Here is a 9,816-nt window from a genome sequence, read left to right as displayed (position 1 = left end):
TCAGTACAACCTCAATGCCTTAACTGAAAAAGTAGTTGAAGAAACTCTAATTTAATAAAAAAATTCAAAATCTTTGATATTATCTAAGATGACCTCAAGACTTGGAACCTGTCTCGAACTGCAGCTTTTTTCCAGCATTGGCTGAAAAAAAAATTCAGATATTGAATGATATTTAAATATTATCTGAATATTTTTTTCTTATTCCTTTTTATTAATAACCCAAGAACACCAATTGCTCGGCTGAAATCTGCTGAACAATAATCACCAGATTCTGTGTTTTATGGCTGAAATAAATCTGATTAGAAAACAGGAAAAAAAAAAGTCAATAAAACTAGCAGCATGATTCACCAGAATGAAAATTCACTGATGGAAATAGGTTGCTTATAGGAATCAAATTCTGGTTTTGAGTAGAAATACATATTGCACAGCTGACCAGGGATCCACTAAAATGGATCCAGGCTATTAATCAGCAGATATCTTCTGTGTGTGTGTGTTAAGAGGATGACAAGGTACTTGATCTAGAAGAGTTCCAAGGCTACATAAAAGGCAATATTTTCTTGGATTTTGACCATAACAGAAATTAATTTTCTCTTCCTTTTCAGGGCTGGGTGTCCCACGGTGTGGTTTGTCTGTGCTCTGCCCACAAAAGTGCTCAGGAGCAACAACCCACCCTCAGCTCATGGGGATCCTGTTCTCCTTTCTCCAACAAGGTTATTCCTGTCAACACCAAACAAGAAAAGACACTTATCATTTTAGGGACTTTTCCACCATTTATCTTCCCATCCCCTTTCTCCCCTGCACAGGTGTACACTTGTTACAGTCACTTTTCTCCAGGGGCAGAACCTGTTTTCCTGGGGGACAGGAATGCTGACCTGCCTGCCTTCTGCTTCGAGCATCCATCAAACCCAGCCCCTGTGTCCCCTGGAGTCTTAATTTTCCTCTTGACAGCAAAGACAAATGACTCCCCCAGGGCTGTTTGCTCATGTCTACTCAAGGATTCTGTGACATTTCTTGAAGATGTCCTGGTTTTTAAACACACAATGAGTTTTCTTTCCACTGCCACCTACCACTGTGAAGGTGGAGATAGATTTGCTTCAAGAGAACCTTATGGTGCCAATCCCTGCCACATCCTCTCTGTTTTCTGCTCTGGGCTGCTTCTGCTTCCCAGATATTGCCAGCTGTAATGCTTTTCCTGTATTTGGGGTTGTCCCACACAGATACAGTGACACTTCATTTGAGGTGGAACAACCAAAAGAAAATATATTTTATTTTTCAGTATTTTTTCAATCCAAGTTTTTCCCAACTCACCCTGAAATCTGACTTTTGGCTCCCCCAACACCACACCATGAACTCCCAAATGGTGGGGAGTATTCCTGTGGATATTCTCCTGTCTCTAGGATTAGCTCACTCTCTCTGACCTTCATGACCACAACATGAGAGGCTGGGAGCTGCTGTTTGAATCATCAAACCAAAGGCAAGGGGTGGTTTGTGTGTTGTTTGGGATGATAGTTCCACTGGGTTGTTCCAGGTGATGCAAGGAAACACGTGACACTGGGAACATTTGCTGTCAAGACAGCACATAGGAATCACCCACTTTGCCAAAAGACAGTTGGACAGATAATCTCCCTCACATTAATTACTTTTAGGCTTTTAATAGCTTTTAAGGCTTTTTTTGGTGCCTTATTTCTAAGATATTTCTGGAAATGACAGATACATTTGTAAGAGTCTCAAAGACAACTTCTTTCCCCATTCTGGGAACAGAGCAAAGCGATGGTCACCCACCTGCCAGCCCCTCACAGGTAGATTATCCTCTGCAAAACAGTGCCTTGAACACAACTCTCCTTCTCTCTCTCTTCATTCCACATGGAATGGACCTGAACTCCACATCCCCCCTGGGGAGGCAGGTAGGCAACAAAAGGCACTGGTTTTGTTATTGAAATCTGCAGGGAAATGGGGATAAAGCAGCTTCAATTCCCCCATTTTCTCATTTTGGAGAGCTTGTCTTTACAATATAGCTTTTTAATGTCATCCTTGATAAAAATGTCCTTCCCTTCATTCCTCTCCTCCCAGAAAAAGCTCCCTGCAGCATCACACATGGAGCTCGGGGTCTTGCACTGGGAAATCTGAACACCCTGATCTGCAAGAAGCACTGCCAGCCCTGGCTATGGTCAAACCCCACAAAAAAAAAAGCCCTCTCTGGCCAGATGCATTTGGATGTTGGAAGAGAGAAGAACGTGGTTGCCACTTTTCCAGCTTCTCTTGGCACAAGGATTTTCCAGTCAGCCAGGACATCCTGAGGATGGGAAGCAGCACTGGACCACCTTCATGCTGGCTGTGCTCAGCAGCTGACACGTCCCTCTGAGCACCAGCCTTTCCAAACACAGCCCTGAGGTTACACAAAGTGGTTTTGATCCCACCTCAGTGACCCCAGGGCTACCAGGGGACCTTCTTCTGCATCAGAATGAGCTCCTTGTTCACATGAATCATAGAATGGTTTGGGTTGGAAGGGACTTTTAAAGGTCATCTAATCCAACCCCCAAATGAAAACGATGCAGTCTGGGCATGCCACCCTACAAACTCTCTGTTGAATGCAATAATCACACTCTGGATAGCTCTGAGTTACTCTGCAAAGGGAAAAAAAACCTCTCTAAAACCCACTGCTTTGCCCTTTTACTGTCTATGTACATGGCTGCTTAAGATATATTGAATAATTTAAACAATCCACACGCCATAACACGCCCTCGAATGTTTAGTTGAGCGTCCCCAAAATTTGCTTTGCATGTTTATCCCTCCATTTGTTTAGGAACATAAATGTTCCCTGACTTCGCCCCGTGCCTTTCAGCATTATTTTATGGAAATTCCGATTTCCTGCACTGAAAGAAGCCCTGATGATAATGAGAGGCTTGAAGCGTTTCAAGCAACAATAACAAAAAAAAAGCAGTTTGAGTCAATTCTGCATTTTGTTCTTAATCAAAACTGGTTGCGTGCGTTTGCATCGACAATGAGCTGAGCACACAATGCTCCATATGGGCTTGGCTGCTGGCATTCTGTGAATGGCAGGAGCCACTGAAAGAGCTCCCTGGTTTTCAAAGATTCAGGGATGACCTTGTGAAAGTGTCATTTGTCACTGCCTTGTCCAGAATCACTAGAAAAATCCCTGGAAACAAGTTGTGGAATTGCAGAGCCCAATTCTCACAGGCCAGAGCAGCACAGCAGCACTCACTGACTGAGAAACAGCAGGAAATAAGAAACTGAAAGCCTTTAATGGAGCCCCAAAAGATTTTCTTTTTATGATTCTTTATCTGGATCTTGCTCTTCCACTTCAGATGTTACTCATTTCTCTGGCACGTTATTAGACCAAGTCCACCGTCAATAGGAATGCAAACAAGCTATGGTCCATTAACCTGGACACCTATTTGCAATTCTAAAGGGTCTGAAACACTTGGAAACAACCCACAAACTTTTACTGTTCCCCAGTTCAGGCCTGGTCTCGCACAACCCCCTGCACGGTGATTCCGGTCCAGTTGCACCCAGGAGGGGGGATCCACATCCGTGCCATTTTAGGACCAGCTCCCCATTTTTGAGCACATTAACAGCACCCAGAAGGGCTGTGGTGCACAGACTTTGCAGGTCTGCTCTGCAGAGCATGAACAATTAGGAGAAATAGGGACAGAAGTCCCACAGGCATCCCCAGACGTGCTGTCGTGAATGGCTGGACAAGTTCTGCTCAGGAAGGATTGATTTCCACTCTTTTTGGTCTTGTGGCTGTGAGAGGCTTGTGAAACCTTTCACCTTCTTTCCCTGGAGTCATATATATTTTATGAGAAATTTAAGAATTACCTCTTATTAAAATGGGGATAGTGTAATTACCAATAAAAAGCAGATGTTATGGCACGACTAATGCTCGAAAACGTGTGTGCAGCAAGCACAACGTGCAGGCACATCCAGGCTTTTCACTCAGATAATAAACATTGTCTTTGTTGAAACGAACTGGCCAAGTCTCAGAGGTCTGAAGTCGCAGGGAAATCGCTGTGGAAAATGCTGAAAGGCTCCACAAAAGGCCAGCTTGGCTCCCACTGATCCCAGCACCAAAATGTAACTCCAGAAGGCTGAAGGGGAGACTTCCCATCTCTGTCCACCTTGACCACGTCAAGAGGGGTCTGGAAAGGTGTCCTGTGAAAGCACCCTGACCCTCTGTGCTGAGAGCATCCTTCCCCTACAGGCTCTAATGAGCCATAATTAGTGATCTCCCTGACACCTCCAGTGCCTCTCAAGGGTCCACAACCCACCTGCAGCAGTCAAGACCATTCCCTTGGATCCCTCCCAAGGATTTTGGCAAGGCGTGCCGGGAGCGATCCGCGTAGGCTGACTTTTGAAACAGGAACGTGCAAACAGCATGGAAATGGAGTTCAACAAATCTGCTCAGGCAATCCCAGGGTTCACAAACTTCTGCTCAGCTCAAAACTTCCTCTCTCTTCCTTTCCTGAAAATTGCATTTGTTGCTCTCTACAATGAGCTGAAAGGAGGTTGTGGCGAGCTGAGGGTCGGCCTCTTCTCCCAGGGAACCAGAGATAGCACAGGGGGATACAGCCTTGAGTTGCACCAGGGGAGGTTCAGGTTGGACATTAGGAAAAGCTTCTTCACTGAAAGAGTGGTTAAACATTGGAACAGGCTGCCCAGGGAGGTGGTGGAGTTCACCATTCCCTGGATGTGTTCTAAAAACAGGTAGCCATGGCACTTTGACTGGGGGCATTCAGTCGTTAAGTTGGACTTGATGATCTCGGAGGTCTTTTCCAATCTTAACAATTCTATGACTCTGTTACTTTTTGGCATAAAAGAATATTTGAAGACACACTCGGTTTGCAAAAGAGCCTTTGCAGCTCAGGAGGACCGTTTGGACATCGGGGTGTGGGTGTAAATCTGGGGACACAGGGAGGATCTGTGCCTTGGATGGGGGATGCTACCAGGGCAGCGGGATCTGGAGGTGGGAGTTCAACAAGCAGAGGTGCAGGAGGGCATGTAGGGGGTACCTGTGGGACTTCTGTCCCTATTTCTCCTAATTGTTCATGCTCTGCAGAGCAGACCTGCAAAGTCTGTGCACCACAGCCCTTCTGGGTGCTGCTAATGTGCTCAAAAATGGGGAGCTGGTCCTAAAATGGCACAGATGTGGATCCCCCCTCCTGGGTGCAACTGGACCGGAATCACCGTGCGGGGAGTTGTGCAAGATCAGGCCTGAACTGGGGAACAGTAAAAGTTTGTGGGTTGTTTCCAAGTGTTTCAGACCCTTTAGAATTGCAAATAGGTGTCCAGGAGGGCCTGGGACACCACAGCAGCCACGGGCTGGTGCTCAACCCTACCTTCTCCTCTTCAGATCCCAAGTTTTGGAGTCTCTGAGTCCTCCTCTGTCCCAAAGCTCATGCCCTGCCCAAAGCCTGGTGGTTCAGGGTGTGCTGGAGGCAGCAGAGGCATCCCCATTTTTTCCTTAAGTCCCTCCCACCTTTCCTCTGCACACAAAATGCCATATTTCAATTTAAAGAGGTAAAAAAAAAGGCAAAGTTTCCAAATCCTCAGGCTGTTGTTGGCCCTGTGGGAGTGTGAGCTCACTGGAGGAAGCTCCAGCCCTGGGCTGGGATGTGCTGCAGGTGGGGGGGTTTGTTCACCCTGGTTTGTACCAGAATTAGCTCTGCCATTCTGAGGAGTGAAACCAAGGCGTGTGCACGAGCAGCCTTGACAGCAATTAATTCTGGCAGAATCTTTGTGGCAATGAATTTCAATGATGCTGGGGTTTTGGGTGCCTGAACACTTCATTAGCTGCTGGTCTATCACACTGATGCAGCTGAGAAATCACATTATAATAAACCACTTTTTACTGCAGGCAGCAACCAGAATAATAAATGGGATGAATAATAATACAGTCCATTCAAAATTGTTCCTGTGCTTTAGAGCTCTGGAATTTCAGTAAATAGATCAAATACTATGCAGGGATGAATCTTATTCTGAATTCCTCCATTACTCAGGTATTTATGAGCATTTTTAATGTATTGTCAGAGGAGCTGCTTCAGTCTATTACGCTTGCCAGTTAAACTCTGAAATACATACATGTTGAGGTAGTAATAAGAAAAATCATCTATGATTTAGCAAAAAAATATTTTAGGTCTAAATGGAGGAAAATAGATGATAACTATTTCAGTGTGAAATATCACTGTGTCTATTTCTATATATTTACAGGATACATTCTTTTTTTTAAAGTATGGAAAGACATTATTTAGAAAATAACTTAAAAATCAGAACAATACATGGCTGAAAAATACCTTAAAAGGTACAACTGAGGCATTCTCATGCTTTCTTCAGTGTTTATAAACCAGAAATGCTTTATTGTATGGGCAAATATTGGGAGAACAATTCAGCACAAGCTGATAGTGATAGGACAGGGGGAATGGTTTTAAACAAAAAAAAGGAGAGATTCAGATCAGATGTTAGGAAAATATTCTTTACTCAGAGAGTGGGGAGGCCCTGGCACAGGTTGCCCAGAGAAGCTGTGGCTGCCCCATCCCTGGAAGTGTCCAAGACCGGGTTGGACGGGGCTTGGAGCAACCTGGGATAGTGGGAGGTGTCCCTGCCCATGGCAGGGGGTGGAACTGGATGATCTTTAAGGTCCCTTCCAACCCAAACCATTCTGTGATTGTATGACTATGTCACAGCAAAATGGAATGTTCCTTATCACTGTCTTTTCAGGGTTTGGTATGAAAATGAGAAAACAAGTACGAATCTGATGCTGTTTCTGTTAAAATTTGTCCTCTGGAATGTGTCACTTTGGCTGCTGGTTGCTTGGTTGGAAGTCCATCTAAGAGGCTCTCCCTCACCAGTGGAGGAGGTGGAGGAAGGTGCTCTCTGCTGTACCAGGGCTGATCTCAGCAGTTCAGTACCTCACTGACAGGGATAAAAGCAAGTGATGCTTCTTTAGAAAGAAGCCAAACCATCTGTGAGCATCCCAGTAAAGCCTGGATGGCCACAAGACTGTCCTGGGGAGCAGGAAAGGGTCAGCTCTGCCAGCAGGGAGCTGGGGGTGGGTGGGGTGTTCCCCCTTTGTGATGCTACCCCAGAACCTCATTCCCATGGCAGCCAGAGACACGGGATGATTCTCTCCCCTCTGGCTTTCCCTTCTTGGATTCTTCCTGAATATTTGGTAACTATAAAAATGTCTTTTTTCTCACCCTGGTGATCAGGTGGGTGGCATTTATGTCACCCAGTGTGGAGATTCAGGCTCATTTGAGTGAGATATTTGTGAGATAACCTTTAAATGCAAAAAAAAAGCCCCTTAGAGACAGGGCTTTAGATAAGGAAAAAAAGCAGGATGGGGAATTAACAGCACCAGAGTGGCAAACAGCCAAGAGCAGATGAAGTTTCTGGTACAAAAATATTTGTGTGTGTTTATCTATAACAGCAAGATGACCTTTTCTTCCCCAGTGAAATAGTGCCTTATAGCAGTGATGATCTGATAAATTAGCCTTTCAAATAAAGACTGACATAAAAGTGGAGTCGAATTGAAACATCAAGTTCAGACTCTTTCAGAGACCTGAATTGCATCTGCCTGTTTTGGTTGTATGGAAAATCAAAAAGAATGTATCTGGAGGAGAGGAAGATTCTACAGTTTGGGGGGTTTTTTCAGGCTTTACCCAAATTTTAATGTTCTTCCATTTCCAGAATGCTCACAAGCACTGCTGATCTACCAAGATTTTCAGGAGACCATAAATCACCCTAAATAGCCCAAGCCTGTGGGAGTTCCTTGTCTTTGGCCTGGAATCTGCCAAGGCAGCTCATGAAAGCTGATGTAAGTTAAACCTCAAATGAGGTACAAACACTGTCTCTGTGGGCCATGGTTTCATAGAGTGCCAAACTAGTAGGCTGTGGAAAATCAGGTAGCAGGGTGTGGAGACTTTGTTTTTCAAGCTTTATTCTTGCTGCTTTTCATCAACACAGAGAAAACATCAAACATCATATTTTTCTGGTGTGAACTGCTAAAGCCTGCTTGAGAGGAACTAACTTGGTATTTACATTTAATTAAAAACCCTACATGAGGAAACATTTTAAGACTGAAGGAGAAAGACAATGTGAAATCCTTGTGATCCTCTGACTGGCCTCATTCTCCCCCAGCAGTGGCCGAGGTGCCAGGCCCTAGGTGTGCAGCAGAACAGATTAACATTGGTGGTTGATTTTGCTTGTGGCTCTTGCCCATTGACAGCATCATTTTATCGTATTTGATTAAATACAAATTCATTTCAGGACCTTCCAGGAGGATAAAACCACATCCCTGTCACCCAGCCCGGGAGTCTCGGAGCACATCCTGCTGAGCACAGACAGTCCTGAAGGCTTCAATACCAACCTCCTGCTTTGCAAGGAGCCATTCCCAGATTCCCTGGTGCTGGATCTCGCATACCTGCCCTACTACAGAACATCTGATGTCTGTATCAGCCCATCTTCCTGCTCTGCATCATCACACACCCTCACAGAAGCAGAAGAAAGCTCCGAGGAAGGCAAGGCTGGCATCAAGCAGGATGAGGAAGTGAGTTATTCAGCCACCTCCACAGGATATTTTCTGTGCTGCAGAACATATGAAGAGCTTCTGGGCCAACCACCTACATGTGGATTACCTGTATGGTTAAATCGGGTTAAACACCTGCAAATTAGGGGAGGTGAACTCCCCTTCAATGTTTCTCAAAGGGGTAGGAAGGGAGGAAGAGAGGCAGGCACATCTCACACCACACTGTTCCTCAAAGTTAGGGCCTTAGGAACAAAGTGATGTCTTGTGACCTGAAAACATGATGCAGGAGCAGAGCTATCTGCAAGGAGGAGATACCTGAGGCAGTCCTGGCAAGGTCCCTGTCCCTTGAAACAACCTGTGGACCCCAAACTCCCACTGTGTGGGACACTGCTGCTCTGATGGGATCTGTCCCACTGCTGTCCCTGCTGTGTCCCCAGGGGCAGTGCAGTTCCCATCTCTTGAGCCCTTAGCTCTTGGTCCTGTACATATTTTTTTCAGAGCATCCCACCAAGTCTGGAGTTGAGCAAGAGGGCAATTTCTCCTTCAACCCATGGAAAGAAACCATCCCAGCAGCTCCCATCAGGAGCCAGCAGCTCCGAACTCTGCCCGCCCTCCTCCCCCAGCAGGCTCCCACCCCTGAGCCAGCCCCGTCCCCCCAGCGGGTACTTCCCTTACTACAGGACAGAGGGAGAGATCTGCACTGGCCCAGCTCATGGAAGTGGGTCCTTCACTGGGACAGAAGGTCTGGAGACCAAGGAGGGAAGGCAGAGGGGAGGAGCAGGTTTTTGGAGTCTCGGTGCCAGCTGCTCGGTGTGCTGAGAAAGCAGGGGTGTTGTGAACAACATGAAAATCTGCATGAATATGAAATATGAGTATTCATGGATTGGATGTGAAATAAAAATATTCATTCTCTCTAACAAAGCAACAAGTGATAACCCAGACTGTGTAATGACAAGAGAAAGAAGCAGAGCAGGAACTGACTGATCTGGGGAAATCCAAATAAATTTGCTCTAGAGGTGAGGAAGAGAAGTGTTTTGCTGTGGCTAATCCCAAAGGAGAGATGCTCACTCAAGGGATGTGCAGCTATGGGAAATGGCTAATGGGGAAAAAAAAAAAGAATTATTTAAATCTAAGCTGCTTGGAGGAATTAAGCAGAGACATAATTTCCAGTAGGGATTGGGAAATACATTTCCTTTCCTCCTCACTACAATCCTTCCATTGTTTTACTGGCATCTGTTAGACCTGGTTACTGTGCACAACAGCCATACACAGGA

The 9,816-nt window shown here is 45.5% G+C and overlaps 2 long non-coding RNA genes across 2 annotated transcripts; one reads left to right on the top strand and one right to left on the bottom strand.

Moving 5' to 3' along the window:
* Positions 1–343: 343 nt before the first annotated feature.
* On the bottom strand, positions 344–7,074 carry LOC116794608. The gene is made up of 3 exons (XR_004359826.1): positions 6,927–7,074; positions 1,783–1,940; positions 344–717 (listed from the first exon to the last, which is right to left on the bottom strand). It is a non-coding gene; the product is annotated as an uncharacterized LOC116794608 (long non-coding RNA).
* LOC116794607 lies at positions 7,047–9,463 on the top strand. Its single transcript, XR_004359825.1, has 4 exons — positions 7,047–7,186; positions 7,705–7,831; positions 8,284–8,563; positions 9,041–9,463. It is a non-coding gene; the product is annotated as an uncharacterized LOC116794607 (long non-coding RNA).
* Positions 9,464–9,816: the final 353 nt, after the last annotated feature.

Source organism: Chiroxiphia lanceolata, chromosome 15, assembly GCF_009829145.1.
Source record: "Chiroxiphia lanceolata isolate bChiLan1 chromosome 15, bChiLan1.pri, whole genome shotgun sequence".
Taxonomy (NCBI): Eukaryota; Metazoa; Chordata; class Aves; order Passeriformes; family Pipridae; genus Chiroxiphia; species Chiroxiphia lanceolata.
This window is presented reverse-complemented; position numbering and strand designations above follow the sequence as displayed.